Genomic DNA, 26391 nt, shown 5'->3' on the forward strand with positions numbered 1-26391 from the left:
GGGCAGATTAAGTAAATACAGCCGAGGAACAAATTAGTCCCTTGGGATATAGAACTAAGGCAATTACACATAACGTCACACAGATCTGTAGAATGATGGGAAACATGAAAGAAGTTTTGCAAAGGGGAAAACAGAATGAGAAAACCCAACAAATATCAAACAGAACCCATAGAAGGAGAAAACAGAATAAGGAATGCAGTATTAGAAGCCATAAAGGTTGAAAATATTTCAAAATTTAGGAAAATTACTAACCATACGTATATTTAGGAAGTACATACTACCTTCATGGTAAACCTCTGTGAAGACTGCTTCCTTGCTTAGGAGTCCTTTTAAATGCATGCATTCAATTCCAACTGCCTTTGTCTAACTAATTACTACATGTATGCTTCAGAAATCAATTCAGATGTCAACTTTCATGGGAAGTCTTTGGTGATGGATCACGTTTGAGTAGGGGCCACATGTACGTGACCTTCCTGTGATTACTTTCGTCATAGATACCCTAAGCATAGCATTTCTGGTTTCTCTGATCTTAATGTTCCTCAGCAGATTTTCATGTGTTTTCTGTTTCCATGTGTGTCCTCTTAACATGTGTGTCCTCTTAACATGTGTATCCCCTAGAGGGTATCTTTATTGTTGAATTTTCACCGACTAGCACATGCAAGCATTCAATAGTTCTGAACTGAATTTAATTTCACACAGAATGCTGCTACCCTCAAGTTCAGCATAACTGCACAGAATCTCAAAATAAATGTCAAGGCAAGTCTTCCTATACTGTTTTGATTATCACAAAGTCAGTGTCACATATTAATTTATAGCTGAATGCTGCAACTTAACTTTTTTATGCACTATGGTATTTAGAAGAAATTTCATCTTATATTTATGGCAATAAATAAAGGTTAAAATGCTCTATTCTGCATGAGAAGATATCCACCTATAATGGTGTTTCTCAAGCTTGACTAATGAATGAACTTCTTTAAAGTGTTCATGAATCTGCACAATTGATTTTATTCACTTATTAAATTAAGACCTACTGCAGACAGCAAGGAACTATTTTTGTTGTAATTTATTTAAGTGTGAAACAAATATAGAATTAAAATTCTTTTATAAATTTGACAAAGCCATAAAATCAAAACAAATTTACAAATTAACTATAAACAATGTCTATAAAACCAAAAAGGACAAATTAATAATACAAACTTGATATGATACATGACACTGTTTTGCTGAAATTAAATGTGTTTGCTATTATGTCTTGAGTTCAGCATGTTCATGCTGAGTTCATGCCTCTTCTAATACATGCCTTGTGATATCTCAGTTCTTCCACTATTTCCTATTTTTAACTACTGTGGAGGTCAGTTACCTTTCACTTGGGAGATAGAGTAGGGTTATATCTTTAATGTGGTAAAAGTCCTCTGTTTTTTCTTATCAGCCTGGGCAAATTAAAGAAGTTAATCGCCACTACCTTAACTATAAAAGCAAATGCAAACCCAGGGACTGAAATCCTCAGTAATCTGTGGGTCACCTACTTGCTTCAGAATATGTTTCTTTTAATTTCTGGATTATCTCAGCAATTCAAACATTTGAAAGTTTTCAGAGAAAACCAAGGTTGCTAAAATTATGCCTTCATACCTCCAAGTGTCCTTAGGCCCATATTGGAGACTCTGCCTTACTACTACCTTGATAAAAGTAAACCAAATAATCATTTAATCATTGGAATTAGGAATTCTTGAATTAATAGGACAGACTGTGAAAAGTTACAGATAAATGCAGAATATATAAAATAGGAATTCTCTTGAATCTGGAGTATTTGTAATAGAATACTTCCCCTTTTCTTCTAAGTTCGTAAGCCTGGTTCATCTAGAATGTTTTCATCTTACTTTACTCTTGTTCTTTTAAATTACATGTTTTTTTCATGTAATTTAAAAACTTTCAAAAACTTTCCTCACCATATATGGTGATTGTGTCATCAGTTTAGACCGTGAACTTCTTGAAGACCATTTCCTCCTCAGTGTAACTTTGGTTGTATATCAGTTACTTCTAAGGATAAAAGCATTAAAATTTAGTTAGATTGTTTAAAGAGAAAAGGAAGGCACATTTTTGTTCTGAGATAATGAATGAGATTTCTTGCAGGTTGGAGCATATAATATGAAGGTGACCCATTTCTACCTTCCTCGCAGGAAAAAGGATACTAGATTGAATCACCCTTGGCATGGCTCTTTGTTTTTTGAGTAGGAATGGCAAAACTCCACACGCCTTATAAAATTTTATTAAGTTAAATGAGGCATATACACAGCTTCTCCTTAAAAAAAAAAAGTTACCGTTTTGTTTTGGTTTCCATTCCTCCTAAGGTGGTTTTTTGTTTGTTTGTTTTTCAGAAAATCAGCAGGTAGATAACAAAAGTATGATTAGTTCTAAACTAAGCCTATTTTATGTGTCTTAAGATATAAATATTATGAGGAAATACCCCATAATATTTGTCTTCCCCCAAAGCCTAACTTGACTTGGTAACTTGGAGCAAATTTAGGATTCCTTTTATGTCCTAATTCCAGGATGTCAATTATCTAAGGCTATGGTTTCGAAGTTTTTCTCTAGCTGTGCTTTCTCCGTACACAGTATAAAACTTACCATGCAGAAGAGCAGTACTCTTCTGGCCCAGTATAGAGCGGAGAGCATAAAAATCTCCAATTTTCTTTTTTTTTTTTTTTAATGGATCCTGAGTTACTTCTAAGAAACCTCTTCTAACTCCTTGAAACCATAAACACATTAAAAAAAAACTATTAATCTAAATCATCTCAGGACATTGGATATGTTCTATGGCCAACACAGAAACTTTTTGTGGGGAGTGAAGGGAGTTCAAGATGAAAAGTTGAGGACTCTCAGTGGTGAGGTCCAAGAACAACCCTGGCTCTTAAGCTAAGCAAAGGGGAGAAGAGGACAAGGATGAATTTATTACTATTATAACTGTTAATATTTTATCTTTGAATAATGCAAAGTATCATGGGAATTCTCTGAGAACTAATGACCTGAATCCAAGTTTGGGAAATGTACCAGTTTTGGCCTTTGGAGACATTAACTAGAAAGATTCCCTTCCATTTGAAATCTTAGAAAGGCAGATGAATTGAGTGTGTTGAGTTGGCTGGAAAGGGCTTTTGGGTTCTAAATTTAGGGATTATCATACCATTGAATGTAACGGCACCATAGAAGACACTGTCCCATTCCTGGATGCTTGAAGATGTTAACTTGGGGTGTTTCTGAGCTTGGGCTGGGAAAATGGCTGGTTTAGAGGGAAACTTATGTATATCTGGCCTGGGGAAGGTACATAGTCTTATGGGTATTGATGTCAGAATGTGAGGTTCAGGTAAAGTAAAAATAGTGACTCAAACATAAAGATAGACTTTGATCCACTTAGTTACAGAGTTGCTGGCCAAAACAGAGTTGCAGAACATTGAGGACAGTTTGAAAAATATTACTCTCTAAGACCAAAACCTACTTTGGAATTTCTATCTCCGTGAACCTCTAGTTACCAAAGATTTCTTCTCATTTTTTATCTTTAACATAATGCCTATGGAGAAAATAGAAAATCATCTTTATTTCTAAAAAGATTTTAGATCTGGGTTTCTTATGGCATTTACCAACCTGATATTTTAGGGCTGGAGTGTGGCTTTGGGAAGACAGATTCTAACTCTTATTCTCTTTTTCTAATGCATTCCCACTTAAAGGCCTTCTCTGTTCAAAGACACGGGTTCACCTAAAATAAAAGTTCTGATGAATAACATAACTTACTAGATTTCATCAGGGATGTGAACAGTCCTAATGAATTCTTTGAATTTGGGCAGATCCCTGAGATCCTTCCTATCTCAGCCTTTGACAAATGGATACATTTCTTCTTTCTCGCTCTTACTTAACAAGGGGCCAAAGACGTACTATGCAAATGAACTCAAAGTTACCGATAAGGTAGCTTCACAATGCTGTAGGATATCTGCATTCAAACTCCCCATTTAAATTAAAATTTGATGATTCATATTCAGATCATTTTAAACAGTTTAAGAAAAGAAAATTCTAAGAAGGTGTTGCAGATGCTCTAATTTCTTACATGCTCCCTGAACTAGTTAATGAGTAATCTTTTTATATCTTAAAGTGTACATCTGTTAAACACGAAGTTTATCAAATTGCCTTATTTGAAATTTCATGCTTCTATTGTGCATCTTGGGAGGATTCAGAAATAAATTAAGCGTGTGCATATTCATAAGTATGGTAAACTGAGCAGGCACTAGGGCATGCTTATGAGCTTTTAACTAATTTATGTGTATTTACATGTCTCGGATTACGATTAAGTTAAGAAGACACTTTCATTATATATCTAGTTTGTTTCCTTTGGAAAATAAAATGACAGAGCCATCTTACAGAATTTTAGTGCTTGAAGGAAGAATTCCAGAATGCTCTTTAATCTAGAAAATAATGAAGTCAATTTGAATTTGGGTCAAAAATGGATCTGGTAACAATGTTCATGTAAATTCTCAACTGATAAAGGTATGTATTGTTGATGGAGAGATTTGTCTGTGTTTCCAGGTAAATGTGTACCATGTTTTTTTCCTTATTCAGTATCAGGTTCTATATTTTCTGCTTTTGTTAAACCATAATCTGTGGTGCTCTTGTGCCGCAGTTGATATTTACCCATGATGTCACTGGGGGGCATGTTAGCCTTGGAGTAGCATAGCCCTGGATACAAATGTCTTCTCCACGTTTTAGCCATATAAACTTAGTAATGGAACCATCCTGATAATAATTACTACAGGGCTGTTGTGAGGTTAAAATGAGATAGTTCTTAGTGTCTGGACTAGGGAAATCCTCAACAAATAATAGCTGCTGATTATAATCACTATTCTTATCATTAATCTGTCAGGTTCCAGAGGTACCAAAGAGAAAATAATTCTCATGTCATAAGACTAAAGCCTATAAAAAGAGCTACTTGTAAGTTGGTGAGTGAGTAATGAATTGGCCATATTGATAGCAAATAAATAAACAAGAAGAAATGGCACAGCATCAATTATTTTCACTCTGATACCCATCCATTGTCTGGATCACATATGTCATTATGTGGCTTTCTATTTACTAAAAAAGAAAACGTAGAGAAAAAACTTGTCTGATTAAAAATATATACTTCCATAAGTACTAACAGAATGATCTTTTCTACAAAATTAACTCTTAATTTATTAAAAGTCAAATATTCATAAAAATTTGATTTTACTAAATTTATAAAAAGAAACTTTAAGCATGAGTAATGAGAGAGATTATTCCATTACTACTTATTTGGGGTGATAAGAATAAATAATAATTAATATAATATATATAATATAAATCTAATAATTACATTTAAAATAATCATTTTTATCCCTCCTCTCCCTCCATGTAGTCTTCACCTAAATAATCTGAAAGCCTTCATACATGCTAGTTAGAGATTTGCAATACAGAATACTCCCCTCCCAAACTTTATCATGTTATTTTACTCTTGTAGTGTCTATCTAAATATAGTTGACCCTTGAACAACTCCAAGATTAGGGGCAACGACCCTCTGTACAGTTGAAAATCCAAGTATAACTTTACAGTTGACCCTCCATACCCACAGTTTCACATCTGTTGGAATCAAACCACCTGGGATCATATAGTACTGTAGTACGTATTTATTGAAAAAAAAAATCCGTGTATAAGTGAACCCATGCTTTTCTAACCTATGTTGTTCAATTGTTGAGTGTATATTATGTTACCATATAATTCCCTTTACTCTCCTTAAAGCTTCAGTGGAAATACAGTACAACTAGTCATTTTCTGCAATGTAATCATCTTTAATGTTTGAGAAAATAGTTATATATGTCAGTGTGTGAAAGGAAAACAGGGTTACTCCTATATTCACTTCAAACCCAAAGAGATACCAGTGGGATACAAGTTAAAATGTTACGTAATCCGTTAGAATACAAAATTAGAGAATATTGTTGGGTTAAAATGGCACAATGATGGAAACACATTAAGAAAAAAATTACATAAGATGTTGAGCCTGAGCAGAATAGTGAAAGTAAATATGAAAAGCACGTTTATAATATGCATTTCTCTGAAGTTTCCTTTTTTCACCTGTACTAGTCAGCTCGGGCAGCTATAAAATAACGTAGATGGGGTAGCTTAAAGGACAAAAATGTTTTTTCTCATAGTTCCAGAGGCTGTAAAGCCCCAGATCAAGGTCCAGCAGTGTTCAGTTTCTGGTGAGAGCTCTGTTTCTGTGTACAGTTGGTTGCCTATGAGTTATAGCCTCACATGACAGTGTGTGTGTGCATGTATTCTGGTCTCTCTGCCTCTTTGTATAAGGACACCGATCCCATCATGGGGGCCATACACGCATGACCTCATCTAAACCTAATCATCCCTCAGAGTCTCCACTTCCAAATACCATCACGTTGGAGGTTAGGGCTTCAAAATAAGAATTTTTTTTTTTTTGCAGGGGGGAACTCAAACATTCAGTCTATAAAGTCATCATCCCACCTCCTAATCTTTTGGAAAGAAAATACTTAACAAAGAGATGAAAATATAATTTCTTCTAATAGTCTTTGCTAAACAAACAAACAAAACACTCAAATACCACCAGGCAGGTTTAGTGAATGATAGGTGGAACTACGGAAGTCCTGCTTTAGTCAGCTCTACTATCAAGTGCATTTTCTGCTCCAATTTATAAGGTCATTCAAATTTTTATTCCATGTCAGAGTATTATGACTGCAATTACATTTTACCAAATTTGAAGATAATAAGAAAAGATGTATTCTTAATTGCATTTTTCAAATGACACTCTAGCAACAAGATCACATTGTAGTGGAAACAGCTTAGAGCTTAATGTTGGTTTGACCTATCCCAGACCACTTTCTAGCCTCAAAATCACTGGTAAGTGATTTAAATTGTCCAGTTCCTATGTCTTAATCTGTAAAATGTGGGCAGTTAATCTGCTTTGATACATTACTAACTTTGTAATTCAGTCAGCTAATATGTATGAAGGACCCACTACATACTAGGCACTGTGATTGGAACTGGGATATGGTATCTTAATAAAACAGATACACCTCCCCAGATAATCTTATTTTTTGTGGAAAAGAGACATTGAATAAATATTTACAAATATTTATATGTTCAAACATATTGATTTCTTGTTTGTCTACTTCCATATATAAACTTGTAGAGATATAAATGAATTAGTCAAAATCTGTTAATGATACTTAGTAGATTAGTAGTGGACAGCTCCATGTAGATCAATGAAGTTAGAACACTCCCTCACACCATACACAAAAACAAACTCAAAATGGCTTAAAGACTTAACATAAGATAAGACACTAAAAATCTCTTAGAGGAAAACATAGCAAATCATTATCTGACATAAGTCTTAGCAACGTTCTCATAGGTCAGTCTACCCAGGCAATAGAAATAAAAGGGGAAAAATACAAATGGGACCCAATTAAACTTATAAGCTTTTGCACAGCAAAGGAAACTATAAGTAAAATTAAAAGACAACCTGTGGAATGGGAGAAAATATTTGTTTATATATTTAATTGAGGCATTTATTTACTTTTATTCATTTTTCTACTCTTTAATGTGTGCAGTCTACATGCTACATGCACCGCTTGGTACAGGACTTTAAAGTATTGGTGGTTTGTATGGTGGTTTATATTTTAGTCAATTATCTATACCTCCCAAACACATTGAGATTTTTTGGGTTATTTTAATATTCCTGTTGTAATCATTGTTGCCTTGTTTGTCTTTTTCTATGATCTTTCATGCATTTTTCCTTTTGCTATGAGATAAATGTGCCTTTCTGAGTGTACACACTGTCCCCTTTCTTTGCTTCTTTGTGTCTTCCTCCCTCCCTTTCCACGTGGGAGATGCATCCTGTGGGATGTGCACCAGGTGGTCCACGACTTGAAAGTACTCTTGGCCTATTTAAAGTGGTTGGGTTTCATGCACGAAGCTCCCCTCCTTTCTGCTGGTCTTCCATATGTCTTTTATGTTAAAGCCATTCAGAGTGATTCCTTCTTCCATCTTGGATTTCAGGGAAGACCAAAGTGCTTCATGAATAAGTAGTAACATAAAAATAAAACAGTAAATTAAAACACAAGGAAAAAAACCTTCTTGATTTGTGACATGTGGATTCTTGATTTCTGTGGAGTATTCAGGCCCTAGTGATTTCTAACAACAGCATGAAAGAGATATAATAACATGATTAACCTGGGTGTGTGTGGGAGAGTGGGGGTGCAAAACAAAACAAAAATTCTCTTAAGGGCTCTAGATAACCTGTCACTCAGTGCATATGTGGAAAATTTGCTCTATCTACTGTTACTGGTAATAATATATCAATAGCAGAAACAAGATTTTCTGACAAGGATTTTATAAACATCCTGCTTTAATCTTTCCATTACATCTATCACTTCAACTCTTCAGCTATCTCACCTTCAAAACAGCAAAAATGATTCAATATTGTTAAACTGAACAACTGGTTTTCCCATTCAGAAAAAATTTTGGAATTAGTCTTCAATGTTGTTTGCTGGCCGTGTTGATTATATGTTCTTATTTAATTTACTAATTCTATACGAACCACCAAGAGTACTTTAAAGTCCTGTACCTGGGTAAAGTATTTGGTTTGATTTCCCAGAGTAAGAATAGCTAATCACCTGAGTTAAACCCCTCTGTACCTAATATAGTATAATAAAGCTATCCAAAGTCTTAATTATTAGTTAGGCTTTATGAAGCTATCCAACCAAGCAAGTTATTATCCAGTACTCTGTCAAAATTTGCTATGTTATAGTAATCTAATTTTCTCATTAAATAGATATAAAGAAATTTATGTATTTTTTAGCAGAGTTCCCTTAATTCTTAAGCTATTCCTTTTATTTAAATCTCAAGAATGTTCATACAAGTTGAAGATAAAAGTTTATGGAGGGTTATTTCAAAATTAATGTTAATTTGGTTGCTGCAAATGACTGCTCACAAATGGTTACTATCTGAATTATTTTCTCTGAAAATAACAGATAAATTACATGATTTTTATTTCATGTAGTATTTAGTGTTACAGAGGACTTCAATATGCAGAATATGCAAATTATGTCACTCAGCAGTTTAGAACTGGCATGTCATAAGAAATTATATGCTGACAGTGTTCCCTGTCTTTAGGAGTCTAAAGATCAAAGCAAAACACTGTTTTTTCAAAATGCATTCAAAAACTGTGATTGAGTTCTTATTCTCTGCCAGGTGCATTATACTGAAAAGAAAATACTTCTTTATCTTAAAATTCATACTTTCTATTCCCTTATCTAGATTATAGCAATTCTGTTCTTTAAAAGACTTGGTTGGTGTCAAAATTTGGATTCTAACACATTGTCCTGCACATGGCTATATTTCACATAAGTATTAAAATGTACCATTTAGGTTTCTTTTGTTACCCTCCTGAGAATATGTGTTTATTATGTGTACAGGTACAATAATGAGGAATCCATGACACATGGGTTAGATGAATGTTTGTGTAACTCCTTTATCCAAGTTCTGATTGTTCCACCTGGCACAGGGATCCCTGGTCCTCTCTGCATTAGAGATGAAGGTCTGTGTGACTAGCTTATCATTTTTGCTGATGGACCAGGTGCGATTAATTACTGTTTTTATCAGTGTTCATAGACCCACTGGAATGCAATTAATGGTTTTTCTGGCTTAAAGGGAGGGGAAATGTTACAATTTATTTAGAAAAAATTTAATTTTTCTCTAACTTGTGATCTTGTGCTTTATGTGTATTTATTGGAAGATTCAAATTCAGTCCAAGGTGATTAACTGAGCAAACTTACCATTTAAGAAAGATCAGACATTTAAGTGTACAATACAGTAGTGTTGACTGTAGACACAACGTTGTAGAGCAGATCTCTAGAACTTACTCATTTTGCTTATCAAAAATGTATGCTTTAAATACAGGACAGAAATAGACTCACGGACAGAGAATACAGACTTGTGGTTACCAGGGGGGTGGAGGGTGGGAAGGGATAGACTGGGATTTCAAATTGTAGAATAGATAAACAAGATTACACTGTATAGCACAGGGAAATATACACAAAATGTTATGATAACTCACAGAAAAAAAAATGTGACAATGAGTGTGTATATGTCCATGAATGACTGAAAAATTGTGCTGAACACTGGAATTTGACACAACACTGTAAAATGATTATGAATCAATAAAAATGTAAAAAAATAAAATAAAATAAAATAAATAAATAAAAAGAAAGAAAGAAAGAAAAAAGAACAATGCCTCAAACACAGTTAAGTGTTCAAGGAGCACTTGGTAACCCCCACTCCCCTCTCGCCGTTACTCATTCCTCTCTACGTCTGCTGTATTTGATTGTACACTTCCCTCTGTCTGCAGTGTCTTTTCCTCCATTTTCGTTTGGGCAATTCTATGGCACATCCAAAGCCTTTCCTCACTTTTCTCATCCATATGTATGTCTCCTTTTTCAGTCCTCCCACTCTTTTCTTGCTACTATTGCTAATCCAACTCTTGCCACATTCTGCTCGTATTACGATTAGCTGTGTACATATTTAGGTGGATGGGAAAGGGGAGTTTTGCACTGTAGTCTCCATGATGGGGGGGATCATGTCTTGTTTCATATAGAACATAGTGTATAACAAGTACTCAGTATATGTTAGAGGAATTGCCAAGATCTTATTGCTAAGGTATAAAGGAACATTTGTAGAGGGTGAGTCTGGCCATTTTTTTTTCTATTTCCTCAAATTAAGATAATAGACCAAAGTGGCAATCCACATTTGGAAGGATTCATTGCTACTTATTTGAAAGAATTAAAATACATTTAATATACTACAATGTTTCACTTGTCTCATTCACTTAGTGTAGATGTATACAAGCTACATGTGAAAACAAATATCAGGGATATTTTTAATTCACTAAAAGTCAAATAGTGACACTGCAAAGATCAGAACTGTGGGTTCCTGACTCCCAGATCAGTGCTCCTTCTGTTCCTCTTCCTGCCAGATCCAGAGGCAAATGGACTCAGGAGGGAGATGAGCAGTTGTGGAGATAAGTGCTTTAGATTCTGGAGCAAAATACACTGAATATATTTTTCTTGTTCTTTTTAGCCTCCCCCAAAGTAATTCCCAGATTATTATTCCACAAGTTTAGCCACTGAATTCAGCTCTACTCACGCCAATTTAACACATTCTTTTACAGAAGTGACTGATTGTATGTCCTTCTGTCATGTTCTGTAAGACACTCCCACACAGGTGCTAATAAACAGTGTACTGAAGAGGGATTTACAGTTTGATGATCAAAGGAAAGAATCAATGATCATGTGTATTCCTCTTCTGGATTAAGGAAAATTCACTCTATTTTTTGGGTTTTTTTCGTTTGTTTTTTTGATATGAGACAAAATTCTTGAAAAAGGAATTGTCACTTTGTCATGCTTGGGATCAGTATACTTATAATTTGTGTGCTTAAAAGTGACCCTGGGATGTCACCAAACCAGTATATTATTTCTAAGTTCAGTGCAGTGAATGGGATTTGATTCTGTGCTTTTCAAGTGATGTATCTGAAAACATTGCCTACGGCACAGACAGACATTTTTTATTACTGACTATGTACTCATACCACTTTGTTTGTTTTTGGTATGGTTCATTCCTCAAGCACAAGCAAATAATAAGAAAAAGCATGGACAATTTATTGAGAAAAATGCCCATAGGCACGTAAATAGTGATTTTATGTAAAAGGCAGCACTTCCCCCTTCCCTTCCGAGTTGGAAGCCCAGATCTCCTGGCCAAAGGGGGGGTCAGCCGTCATCTTCCCAGCCACTTCTAGGTTATTCCAATCTCGCAGAACGATTCTAGTTGAAGTTATTAAAAATCCCAACTCCCTCATTTTAGTTGAGATTTCAGTACTTCAGGGAAAGTATTTTTCTCAAACCTAGTTACCTTCATTTTCCATTTTTCATGTCACTTTGTTTATAAACGTTCCACCCTCCTCAAGCCCCCAGCCTCATCCCACATCATCATTCTCAACGACTTACCTTGAAACTCACTTCAGTGTGAAAATAAAGATTCTCAGGCAGAACTCTTTCAACATCCACAACCTCTGAATCAAAATGGTACCCATAATTTCCATAACTTGGTTGAAAGTGTGTAGTTTCTTTCCACAATTTGGTGAATTTACCAGTTTTCTTTTTATTATTGATTTCTGACTTTATTCCATTGTGTTCAGAGAAGATACTTTGTATATGGTATCTATCTCTTAATATCTATTGAGACTTAATTTGTGGCCTAGCCTGGAAAATGTCCCATACGTACTGGAGAAGACTGTGTAGTCTGTTGCAGTTGGGTTGTGTTAGGTATAATAAGTCTGTTAGATCTGGTTGGTGTATTGCATTTCTTTAAGTGCTCTATTTGTTTCTCTTCTGTCTGGCTATTCTATCCATTACTATGAGAGAGGTATTGAAGTTGTCCACTGTTAAAGAAGAACTGCCCATTACTCCCCTTGATTCTGTGAGGTTTTGCTTTATATAGTTTGATGGTCTGTCATAATTGTTATATCTTCTTGCTATATTGAATTTTTATTAACATGTCCTTTTTTTCTCTTGTAAACTTTCATAATTTAAAGTCCATTTTTTCTGATAATAGTATAACTGCCACTCCTCCTTTTTAGTTACATTTGCATGCAATATCTTTTTTTTAATCCTTTGACTTTCAACATGTTGCTGCTTTGGATCGCAAGTGAATCACTTGTAGACAGCATATAATTGGATCATGTGTTTTTATCCATTCTGTTAATCTGTCTTTTGACTGGAGAGCTTAATAAGTTACATTTAAAGTAGTTACTGATAAGGAGAGACTTGTTCCTGTCAATGTGCTATTTTTTTTGTATGCCTTATGACTTTTTGTCCCTAATTTCTTGCGTTACTATATTCTGTTGTGTTTAGTTGATTTTTTTGTAGCGAAATGTTTAAATTCCTTTCTCATTTTGTTTTTGTGTATTCCATAGCTATTTTTGTTACTATAGTGATTATAGTTAACCTCCTAAAGTTATTACACTTTGATTTTAATTTTTACCAGCTTAATGTCAGTAACATATAATAATTCTGCTCCTTTACAGCTCCAACCCCACCCTTTAGCTGTTGATGTCACAAAATTACATCTTTAAACATTTTGAGCCTCCAAACACAAACTAATCATTTTAACGCATTAGTTTCTTAAATTATGTAGAAAACAAGATTTTGAGTTATAAACCAAAGTTGTTACAATATTAGCTTTTGCACTAATAATGGTTTTTAAGTGTATTAATTACTCCAGTCATGTAGAAAACATGGATTGCTTGCAATTTCTGGTTATCATGTGCCTCAGCAAACATTTTTGTACCTCTCTTTTGGTGAATAAATGTGTTGAATATTTACCTTATTAGAATGGGACTGTCTGGTCTTAGCAATACTACTGTTACGTGTTAACTCCATTTACCAATCCCTTAGACTACTAGGTGGTGGTTGTGCCTATATTTAAAATGACATTGTATGCTATTATCATTTTCTGGATAGTTAATATTAGTTTATTTACTAGTAAATATATTCCTTATTATTCTCCTCACTACTTATTATTCTTCTCATTGCATTTTTAAATAATCACTAATCAGTTTATTAGTCCTAAATTTTCCAATATTTGTCTCAAACTCTGAGAATTAAAAGGAGAACAGAAAGGAAAGAGAACTTTCCCTTTTCCCTTCAATCATATTTTCCTTAAACTTAAAGAAAAAGAAAACCCAAAACAGAAACAAGAAGCCAAAGCAAACACATCGCTCACCCAGTGAAACTATTGCCATTTTCAGATACTTCCAGCTTTTTTCTTCCTTGGGTAGAAATTCCTTAAATGAGTGGTTTGTGTATCTTGAACACTTTAAACACAGTTGAACTCGCTTGCACCATGTTTTCATCCCCATTTTGTACCGTCTTGGCACTCAACAAAAACGACCATGTTGTCTTGCTTCCCAAATCCTTGGCCATATCCTCATTCTCTTCCTAATCCTTTTTTTTTTTTAATTGAAGCATAGTCAGTTATAATGTGTCATCTGGTGTACAGCATAATGTCCCAGTAATGCATATATATACATATATATTTGTTTTCCTATTCTTCTTCATTAAAGGTTTTTATAAGATATTGAATATATTTCCCTGTGCTATACAGAAGAAATTTGGGGTTTTTAGATCTATTTTTATATATAGTGGTTAATCTTTGGAAATCTCAAACTCCCAAATTTATCCCTTCACATCCCCTTCCCTCCAGTAACCATAAGATTGTTTACTATGTCTGTGAGTCTGTTTCTGTTCTGTAGATGAGTTCATTAGTGTCCTCTTTTTTATTCTTTCTCGCATTTTAATGTTTCTGGATGAGATCATTTTCCTTGTTCTTTATGAACTGCCTTTAGAATTTCTTTTAGTACAGATCTGTGAGCAAACAATTCTTTTAAGTTTTTGTTTGTCAAAAACTTCTTTTTTTAACCATAATTTTGGAGTATTTTCTCTAGTTTCAGAATTCAAGGTTGGCAGTTACTTTCTTTCAACACTTTAATGATGCTGTTCCCTTGCCTTCTGTCTTTGATCATTTCTTTTGACAGTTTAGTTGTCAAACTTATTGATGCCTTTTTGAAGTTACCTTGTAGTCTAGATGTTTTTAATCTAATTGAAGAAATAGAGAAGCATAAAAGGGATGGTAAGTGCAAGAAAAAGCCTGCAATACTTGAGAAACTGAAAGAACAGGGTTGCCATGTGCAGTGACTTAGAAGGAAAGTGGCTGAGTTTGGAGAGGTAGGCAGGGACCGCAGTACGCACGACCTCTTGGTACATGAGAATGCTTGATGACTAAAGGAGAATATAATCTTGATAATCATATGTATCAGTAATCCTTTCAGGAAAACAAAACTATGACACCAAAAAAAAATACTAGACAAATTTAAATGAAATTTTCAGTTTATTATCATGCTATTTTACTAACGAGAGAAATTGTTCTCTGTGTTTTTGTTTCTCTCTCTTAAGATACATTGTGTTCTAGTCAAAAAGATTATTTGTGGTAGGGTGTCATATATCCATATATCATTAATGATAGTTACTATTTAATTTTAATTTTAAAATGTAACTTAGAAGGCCAGTATAGGTGAAGATGAAAAATGCTCAAGTGGGACAAAGGATAATAATGAGATTTTTCTTAGGAAATGTGCTACATTGTTTTGAAGTGGTCAACCCAAATAGGAAACACTGGTTATTTTTTGTAATGTAAGAGAAATTATCCATTTTGCTGCGTGTGTAGGACTTTTGGAAATGTTTAAGATTTCACAGCAAATGTTAATAGTTTATCTCTAGCATTGTCAGTATGACACTCAGGGATAATTTTGTATGCTTATTTCGTTCTGATTTGATCTATAGTCATCTTTTTCTGTTTTCAGACATGTGTGTTAGGCTTGCTATGTATTTAATTTACTGGGATGGTCTCTTTATATTCCATTTAAAATTAAGAATTTAGAATTAAGAATTAAACTTAGGGATATTATTGATGGCACTTATAGCCCCATATCAACATGATACAGTATTTGTTTAGAAGTTTAAAAATACACTGTATTAAGAAACATACTGATTGGTTTTCTTTTGAATAAACTTAAGATGGACTATAGGCTGAATATTAATAAAGAATCAATGATGTAAATTATTATATTTTTCATAAATAAGTGAAATTAAAATACATTATTTAAATTAAAATTGGGATGGTTTGGATATTGTTCTGCATAGATACAGATTAGAATAGACCAAATTTTGACAACATTTCGAGGTGATTTAAAGTTGATTCTGTGATTCTATGCTTGAATATTTCTCATGATTGTATGCATAGAACTGTGCTAGGTAAATAGTAAATACCATTTATTAAGGGTATGCCACTTACCAGACTTGTACTGAGTGTTTTGCCTAAGACATTTTATTTTTAGGTAGTTCAAGCAATGTTTATTTGAAGAAGGTATCTCATTTTTATTGGCTTTACTACTGAACTTCATAGTAATGGTGAGTGGGGCCTGAGGCATGTATTAAGGTACATATATTTTTTCCTAAATTCTTAATTTCCCTTAAAAAAATCACCAAAAACTAGTTTCAAGATTTGATTTTGTTTTTGCAAAGTTCTGTTTATCTTCCTATTATAGATCACCACATATGATTTTTATTATTTCTGTATTTTGTGGCTGATAGGTATATAAGTCATTTTAGCTTAAAGAACACTCTGTAGGCAAGAATATGCTTTAAGTGGCTCTCATACTTTAACGTGCCTCAGAGACATCTGGAAAACTTGCTAAAACACAGCTGTCCGGGCACAACATCAGAGTTTCTGATTTAGCAGGTATGTGGCAAAATTTGCAATTTCTCAGGTGTTGGTGATGCTTCTGGTCTGGTTCTCCCAAGCTTTGAGAGCCACTGCTCTATGAGCATCCAAAATGAGGGAGAGTTATGACATACTCTATCACTGTTATTTTTTCAGTGAGTGTTTTGCAATGTAGCTAAGTTACAGTTGTGCTTAATTTTAAAAATATCAGGGGCTTAAATATTACAAGCACTTTACATGTATTAGCTTATCTAGCCTTCATTACAACACTGAGGTGAATACTCTTATGAGTACAAATAAGCAGGGGAGGGCACAGACAGGCTAAGTAATTTGTCCAAAGTCTGGCTAGAGTCAAGAATCGAACTCAGGCAGTCTGGTTCTCGAGATCATGTTCTTAATTGCTGTGCTATGGTATGTCCCTATGTTAAATATTGGAATTATCATAGCATATGAGCTAACAGAATACTGAGGCCCTGTATTATGCTTCCTCATATCTGCTCTTCAAACAGTGGTTGGTAAATCTGGGTTCTGCCTTAACCTCCTACTCATGTATAGAGCATTGGTATCACAGTCTATTAAATTCACAATCTAGGGCAAACTTTTTGAAGAAAGTTTCAATGTTCTTTTCTACTCTTTAGTGGGAAAGATACTAATTTATAATCACCAGTTAGTCATTTAGAGATGGCATATCAAACGTTTCCATGTTTATGGCTTTTTGAAAACATTCAGCTATGATGTGACATTAATTAAAAAGCTAACACTGAAGACATTGAACCAAGAAGTATAACTCTTGTGCTGTTTTTGCCTTTTAGAGACATTGCCTAGTAAATGGTTACTAAGTCTAAATAAAAAACGGTATTTTTGTAAATTGATTTTACAATTTTTTGAAGTATAATTGAAAGACAATATTGTATTCATTTGAGTTGTACATCATAGTGATTTGTTATTTATATACATTTTGAAATGGTCACCAGGGCTTCTAGCTACTGTCTCCATATAAAGTTGTTGAAATATTATCATCTGTATTCCTTACGCTGTACATCACTCCCTCGGTGGTTTGTTTATTTTATAACTGCAAGTCTGTAACTCTTAATCCCTTCAACTATTTCACCTTCCCCACAAAACCCTTCTTCCCCTGCAACCACGTTTGTTTTCTGAATCTATAAGTCTGTTTCTCTTTTGTTTTGTTTGTTTTTTAGATTCCACATATGAGATCATACAGTCTCTGTATTTCTCTGTATGACATTTCATTTTAACATAATACCTTCTAGATACATCTATGTTGTCCTAAGAGGCAAGATTTAAAATTTGTTGTATGGCTGACTAGTATTCCATTGTGTGTGTGTGTATATACATATACCACATCTTTTTTTTTTAATCCATTCATCTATCTATGGACACTTAGGTTGTTTCCATATCTTGCCTACTGTAAATAATGCTGCAATAAATCTAGGTATATATTTATCATTTCCAGTTAGTATAAGTGTTTTCTTTGGATAAATAGACAGAAGTAGAATTGCTGGATTTTATAGTAGTTCTATTTTCAATTTTTGAGGAAAATCCGTACTGTTTTCCATAAGGGCTGCACCAATTTACATTTTCACCAACAGTGTATGAGGGTTCCCACTTCTGCACATCCTCGCCAGCACCTATTACATGTTGTCTTTTTGATAATTGTCATTGACAGGTGTGAGGTGATATCTCACTGTGGTTTTGATTTGCATATCCCTGATGATTAGTGACGTTGAGCATCTTTTCACAAGCCTGTTGGCCATCTGTATGACTTCTGTGGGGGGAAAATGTCAATTTGAGTCTTCTGCCCATTTTTCAACTGGGGTGTTTTTTGATTTCAAGTTGTATGAGTTTTTTAATATTTTGGATATGAATCCTTTATTATATATATAATTTGAAAATAGTTTTTTCCCATTCAGTAGTTTGCCATTTTGTTTTTTTTAACATTGTTTTTATTGAGTTATAGTCATTTTACAATGTTGTGTCAAATTCCAGTGTAGAGCACAATTTTTCATTTATACATGAACATACATATATTCATTGTTAGATTTTTTTTCACTGTGAGCTACCGCAGGATCTTGTATATATTTCCCTGTGCTGTACAGCCATTTTGCTTTGTTGATTGTTTCCTTCATTGTGCAACAACTTTTAGTTTCATGTAATCTCATTTGTTTCTTTTGCTTTTATTGCCCTTGCCTGAGAAACAGGTTCCAAAAAATATCGCTAAGACCAGTGACAAAAGAACTTAATACTGATGTTTTCTTTTAGGAGTTTTATGGTTTCAGGTCTTACAGTCAAGTCTTTAACGCATTTTGAATTTATTTTTGTACATGGTGTAAGATTGTGGTCCAATTCATTCTTTTGCATGTATTTGTTCAGTTTTCCAAACACCATTTACTGAAGACACTATCTTTTCTTCATTTTATATTCTCGCCTCCTTTGTCATGGATTAATTGACCATATGTGCATGGGTTTACTTTGGGGCTCTCTTTCCTGTTCATTGACCTATGTGTCTGTTTTTGTGCCAGTACCATACTGTTTTGATTACTGAGCTTTGGAGTATAGTCTGAAGTCAGAGCATGCAATACCTCCAGCTTCACTCTTTTTTCTCAAGATTTCTTTGGCATTTGGGGGTCTATAGTGATTCCATAAAATTTTAGGATTATTTGTTCTAGTTTGGTGAAAAATGCCATGAGTATTCTGGTAAGCATTGCATTAAATCCATAGATTGCTTTGAGCAGTATGGACATTTTAGCAATATTAATTTTTCTGACCCCTGAGCATGGTATATCTTTCCATTTATTTATGTTGTCTTCAGTTTCTTTCATCAATATCTTAGTTTTCAGTGTGCAGATCTTTTATCTCTTGGTTAAATTATTCTAGGTATTTCATTCTTTCTGATGCAATCGTAAACGGGATTTTTAAAAATTTCACTTTCTGATAGATCATTACTAGTGCATAGAAGTGCAGCTGATTTCTGTTTATCAATTTTTACCCTGAAATTACTGACTTTATTCTAGTAGTTTCCTGGTAGAGACTAAGAAACTAGTTTTCTATACACAGTATCATGTCATGTCAACTGTGAATAGTGGTAGTTGTATTCCTTTCCAATTTGGGTGCCTTTTTTTTTTTTTTTGCCTAATTGTGGTGGCAAGGACTTCCAATAATACTATGTTAAATAAAAGTGTTGAGAGTAGACATCCTTGTCTTGTTCCTGATCTTGGAGAAGATGCTTCCGTTTTTCACCAAAGGGTATGATGTTAGTTGTAGGTTGATCATATTTTGGTTTTTATTATGTTGAAGTACATTTCCTCTGTAACAACTTTGTTGAAGTTTTTATCATAAGTGGATGTTGAGTTTTGTCAAGCAATTTTTCTGCATCTAATGAGATAATCATATGATTTTTATTCTTTGTTAATATGGTGTATTTCATTGATTGACTTGTGAATGTTGAACCATCCTTGCAAATCCCACTTGATCGTGGTGCATGATCCTTTTAATGTATTGTTGAATTTGGTTTGCTAATACTTTGAGGATTTTTGCATCTATGCTAATCAGTGATATTGGCTGTAGTATGTGTGTGTGTGGTATGATTGGTTTTGGTATTAGGAATGGTGGCCTTGTAAAGTGAGTTTGAAAATGTTTCTTCCTCTTTAATCTTCGGGAATAATTTAAGAAGAATTCAAGTGTTGGCTAGAATTCACCTGTGAACCTGTCTTGTCCTGGAAATTTGTTGGGAATTTTTTTAAATTAATGATTCAATTTCCCTAATAGTAATTAGTCTATTCAGATTTTCTACTTCATGATTTAGTCTTGGAAGATTGTGTGTTTCCAGGAATTTATCCATCTTTTTCTTGGTTGTCCAATTCGTTGACATAAAATTGTTTGTAGTGGTTTGTATAATCCTTTGTATCACTGAAGCAGATTGGCTCTTTCTCCCATACAGGAACTTAAGAGGTGAAGTTACTTTTTCTAGCTTGTAAGGTATAGAGGACTTGAATCCAAATCTGTTTGATATAGTCATGGAGACTGTAAGTAGGAAAGTCCATGCACTTCCAAACAGTAGTGAAAATTCCAGTCTCATAAGTAAACTCAAATTCTCTCATTACACACACACACACATACACACATATATACACACATCACAAAATAATAATTCAAGGAACTTAAGAGGCTAAGACCTGTCTTACTGATTTAACTGACTTTAGGTCCAGCTGGTTTTACCAAAAGGTTAGATGTGTTGATGAAAAGAATTAATCAATAGTCAATCTAAGAAAGAAATGGAAATTTTTATTTGAGCTAAACTGAGGGTTATAACCTTGGAGGCAGTGTTTCAGAGAGCTCTGAGAACTGTGTGAAGAGGTAAAGGGGGAGGCCAGTATCCATGTGATTTCGGTGAAGGGGGTACGTGTAATTAAGCACACACCTGGCTAGAAGGTTCCTGCTAGTCATGAGGAACAGACATCTTAATTAATGTTTTTAGTGCTTTTCTAAGTATGGGAAGATGTAAGAATCCAGGTTCACAAAAAATATCTCCTGAGAAATCTCTCTGAAATTCTGTTTGCCAGTTTTCTCAGAGCACAGAGTGCTTCATCCTGATCACTGCCCTGAGTTCCTTTCAGGGTGTCCTGTAGGTCAGTGACTGCAGTGGCTAGTGACTTGATTCTTACAGAACTGATTAGTGGACAACACTTTATTCTACAGCCCCTTACCTTATGGTCTTAGTTTTGGCCATGGTTTGGGAGGCATTTTGTGGCCAGTTTATCCCACAGTACTAGGAATGCTCATTCCCAGATCAGACAAGGATTTTGTTGATAGACCGCTCAATATGCTATTATTGGATGAGGCCCTGTTAACAGTAGCCAAAAGCCCCCGGACCCCCCAGTCTGTTATAGTCCAGGAAATGGTTCCCTCTTGCTGCTTCTTCCCATGACTAGAGTTACACTATTAAAATCATTGATCTTATAGGACTATATATTTGGTCAGTTGTTTCAAGTCACCTGATTATTATTCATTTTATTTGCAGCTCAGTCACACATTTGGTAATGCAGGAAACAATAATCTTATAAAATAGGTAGAATATAAGAAATATACCCAGTAACATTAATAAAGTCTTAAGTAAGTATTTAAGCTAAGAATTTCCATTAGGTATGGCCCAGTACCTCCGCAGGTCATCTGATGAGTTTGTTCTTTACCAATTGCTATCTTAAAGGGAAATGATATATTGTCATTTTACATAAAGTTAGCCAAAGATGTCTGCATTGTGAAAGTTGACTGGTGGGTCACCGTGACTTCTTAGAGGATTGAGAAAGGAATGCTATCTCTAAGGAGTGACAGAAGAAGAAAATTGATCCTTATGGTTGAGCAGGTATTGCTGCCTTTGAGGAGTTCTGCTTAACACAAAATGCAGAAGCACGATGCACACTAGAGGGCACGGGGAGGAGGCCAATGAGCAGAGACAAAGTTTTATCTTTAAATTTTTCTTGTCTTGCCTTATAATGTGAATTTTTATTTCATCAGATGGATATTTGGAAATCTTTGTCAGGGGTGCAGATATTAATGTTAATGTGAAAGTTGAATAAAACAAGATGAGTGTAGAAGGAACAAATTAATATTTTCCTTACAAAATTAAAGAGGTAGAGTTGCCTTTGAACCAATACAGGTTTGAAGTGTGCAGGTCTACTTACACGCAGAGTTTTTTCAACAAACACCTACTACAGTACTACAGGATCCCAGATTGGTTGAATCCATGGATGTGGAACTGGAGAAATGGAGGAACTGAAGAGAGGGAGGGCTGACTGTAAAGTTTTATTCAGATTTTCATCTGCATGGAGGATGGGCACCCCTAACCATTGCTTTGTTCAAGGGCCAACTATACTTAATTTTCTATGAATTTAGTGCACTGTGTTTCTGTATTTCAGAATAAGACTCTTCTTAGGAAGTTTATACATTAAACTGTCACATAATTTCCAAAATCATCCCACAGACAGTGCATCTGAGTCAGTGAAAATTTCCACTATTTATAGTTCAATCGATAATTAATTGGCAAATTTGTAAATCCAAATTTTAATGTCTATAAGAATGTTCACTACTCATTAAGCAGCAGTTGGTGGATAACATTCAATTTCCATTCAAACGTAAGACATCATCTCAATTCCTTTTTAGTTACCAGTTTTCACTATGAATTAATTACATAATGCTGAATGATTCTCCTGAGGCCATATCAATTGAGATTCAGTTATAAATGCCTTCTATGTACTTAAAACAGAGCAAAATACTTTTCTTTAAAATATTCTTTGTGTGTAATGGTGAATAATATTTAACTGAAAGTGAATTTTTTATTATCTACCTTAACCACTGATTGCTTTTAAATTATGCTTGAGGGTTTCTTCTATTCCACATTCACCCCAGTGGTTAAATTTTATTAAAGTCAGTATGATGAAGGGAAAAATGGAGATGTATGCAGAAAACTGAACACTTGTTTCAGTGTCAGTTTTATTATTTTTGTGTTTAAATTTTATTTTTAAAAACTAATTTATTATAAAAAACTTATAAAGATAAGAATATAAATATTCATATCTCTGTCACAGAAATAATTATTGATAACACAATGGTTGTTAACTTCCTTTTTTCTCTTAATCACATATGCAGATCATTTTTACAAAAACATTCATAAATATAGATCACAGTTATTAATCGGTTAGAAATTTACTTTTTGTTATTTCCTTCACTTCTTTTCTGGCTGGAAACAAGTCTTCCCTTTTATACTAAAGAGTGCTGTCTGCCAAATATCTTTGGTTCTCCTCACTTCTGAGCATATGGGAATATTTTATTTTCTGTTTATTTTTAGTCAGATGGGGTCATACTTGAGAAAGTAGTGAACAATTAGTTATGATCAGAAATTATGTATGTCATTATACAGTCAGATCATTTATTTGTAAATGAGCATGACCCTCCTAAGAGCCCCACAACATACCAAAGTGGTAGCTGGCAGCACACCATAGGGGAATATGTGACTCATGGTCACATCAGATCCAGCTCTCCCATCAAAGTCACTGAGCACATGCAGACCGAATAGGGACACTTACACAAGGACACCCCTTCAAGACCAGAATAGGTAACTGTTTCACCTAATTTCATAGAGACAGAGAAACTTAAGCAAAATGAGAAAACAGAAATTTGTTTCAATTGAAAGAACAAGGGAAAACCCTTGAGAAAACAACTAATAAAAAAGAAATAATTTCCCACAGAAGAGTTCAAAGCATCAGTAATAAGAGTGCTAACTGACGCAGGGGAAGAAGAGACGAACACAGAAAGAATTGTAACAAGGAACTAGAAAACATAAAAAAGATCCAGTCATATCTGAGAAATATAATAATTGAAATGAAAAATATAGTAGGAGAAATTAACATCAGACTGGGTGATACAGAACAATGCATAAGTGATCTGGAATACAGAATATTGAAATAACCCAATCAGAACAGCAAAAAGAAAAGCAAATTATAAAAAAATGAAAACAGTTTAAGAGACCTCCGTGGCAACATCACACATTCCAACATTCTCATTATAGGGATCCCAGAAGGAAAAGAGACAGAAAGATGTAGAAAATATATAAAATGAAATTATGGCTGAAAACTTCCTGAACCTGAAGAAGGAAAGAGATATCCAGGTACAGGAAGCAAAGAGGGTCTCAAACAAGATGAACACAGACAGACCGACACCCCAACATATCATAATTAGAATGTCAAAAGTTAAAGATTAAATATAAATGAATCCTAAAGGCAGCAAGAGAAAAAGAATCATATACAAGGGAATCACCATAAAGCTATCAGCTGATTGTTCTGCAGAAGCTATCAAAAAGTGAAAGCAAGAAAACAATCCTGTTTAATAATATCACATCAAAAAAAAAAAACCTAACAATAAACTTAACCAAGAAAATGAAAGACCTATACTCTGAAAACTGTAAAACACTGATAAAGGAAACTGAAGAGGACATAAAGAAATGGAAAATTATTCCATGTTCATGGATTGGAAGAATTGATACTGTTAAAATGTCCATACTGTCAAAAGCAATCTATAGATTTAATGCAATCCCTATCAAAATATCCATGACATTTTTCACAAAACTAGAAAAAATAGCCCAAAAGATCCCAAGTAGCCAAAACAACCTTGAGAAAGAACAGAGCAGGGAGTATCACATTCCATGGCTTCAAAGAAAACTTGAAGTCAGTACTCCAAAGCTACAGTAATCAAAACAGTATGGAACTGGCAGAAAGACACATAGATCAATGGAACAGGATAGAAAATCCAGAAATAAACCCATACACTTATCATCAATTAATCTATGACAAAGAAGCAAGAACATACAATGGAGAAAATACAGTCTCTTCAATAAGTGATGCTGGGAACACTAGACAGCTACTTGTGGAAGAATGAAATTAGACTATTTTCTCACCATATACAAAAATAAACTTAAAGTGGATTAAAGGTCTAAATGTAAGACTGGAAACCATACAACTTCAAGAAGAAAACATAGGTAGAACACTTCTTGACATAAATTGTAGCAAAAAAAATTTTGGGGTCTGTCTCCTAAGGTCAAGAAAACAAAAGCAAAAATAAATAAATGGCACCTCATTAAACTTAAAAGCTTTTGCAAAGCAAAGGAAGCCATTGACAAAATGGAAAGACAATCTACTGAATGGAAGAGAACATTTGAAAATGATGTGATCAAGGAATTAATACCCGAAATACAGAAACAGTTCATACAATTCAATATTTAAAAAAAAACAATTAAAAAATAGGCAGAAGACATGAATAGACATTTCTCCAAAGAAGACATACAGATGTAAATAATGCTGCTGTGAACATTGGGGTGCATGTATCTTTTCAAATTAGTGTTTCAGGTTTCTTTGGATATATTCTCAAGAGTGGTATTGTTGAATCACACTAATTTGAAGACACACAGAGTGGATTACTACCCATCCATAAAAAGAATGGTATTCTGCTATTTGCAACAAGGTGGATAGATCTAGATGGTATTATGCTTAGTGAAATAAGTCAGAGAAAGACTAAAACTGTATGTTATCAATTATATGTGGAATCTAAAACAATAAAACAAATGAGTAAACATAACAAAGCAGAAAGAGACTTACAGATATAGAGAACAAATTAGTGGTTACCCGTGGGAAGAGAGGGAATACCTCCAGACAGAGGTAGAGGATTAAGAGATACAAACTACTGTGTATCGAATAAATAATTAACAAGAAACTGCAATAATTTTAAATGGAGGATAATCTATAAAAACATTGGATCACTAAGTCGTCATATGCCTGAAACTAATATAATATTGTAAATCAACCATACTTCAACTAAAAAAAATGGGAGAAGAGTGCTTGCTATCACCCTTGCTATTAAGTAATAGTACTGAAGACCTAACCAGTTCAATAAGACAGGAAAAAGAAGTAAAAGGAGTAATATACAAAAAGGACAAAATAAAACTATTCTTGTTCAAACATATAACTTTGTACATTAAAAAAAGCATCTACATGTGACCTATTATATATTCATTCTTATAATGAGTCTAGCAAGGATACTTGACATAGGTCCAAAAAATCTACTGTATTTTGACATGTCAGCAACAAATGCTTAGAAAACAACACTATTACATATCTTAAAAACATTAATTTCCTACTACTTGAGAGAAAGATGACCTATTTAAAGGAAGGAATGTGTATGGACTAGGACATTCAATAGTCTAAATATGTTTATCTCTGGGATTTGAGCAGCCAGTTGACTATAGCCCCAATCAAAATGCTAGTAGAAGCAGCAGCAGAATTGGAAAAGGGAGTGGAACAAGAAGATTTTGGTATAATTAAAGTGTGTGGAGTTAGTGAGTTCAAGGAATGTGGACAAATTAGCAAGACCTTATGAAAACAGAAAAATAAGGAGAATACTCTGCAGAAT

Source organism: Vicugna pacos, chromosome 2, assembly GCF_048564905.1.
Source record: "Vicugna pacos chromosome 2, VicPac4, whole genome shotgun sequence".
Classification (NCBI taxonomy): domain Eukaryota; kingdom Metazoa; phylum Chordata; class Mammalia; order Artiodactyla; family Camelidae; genus Vicugna; species Vicugna pacos.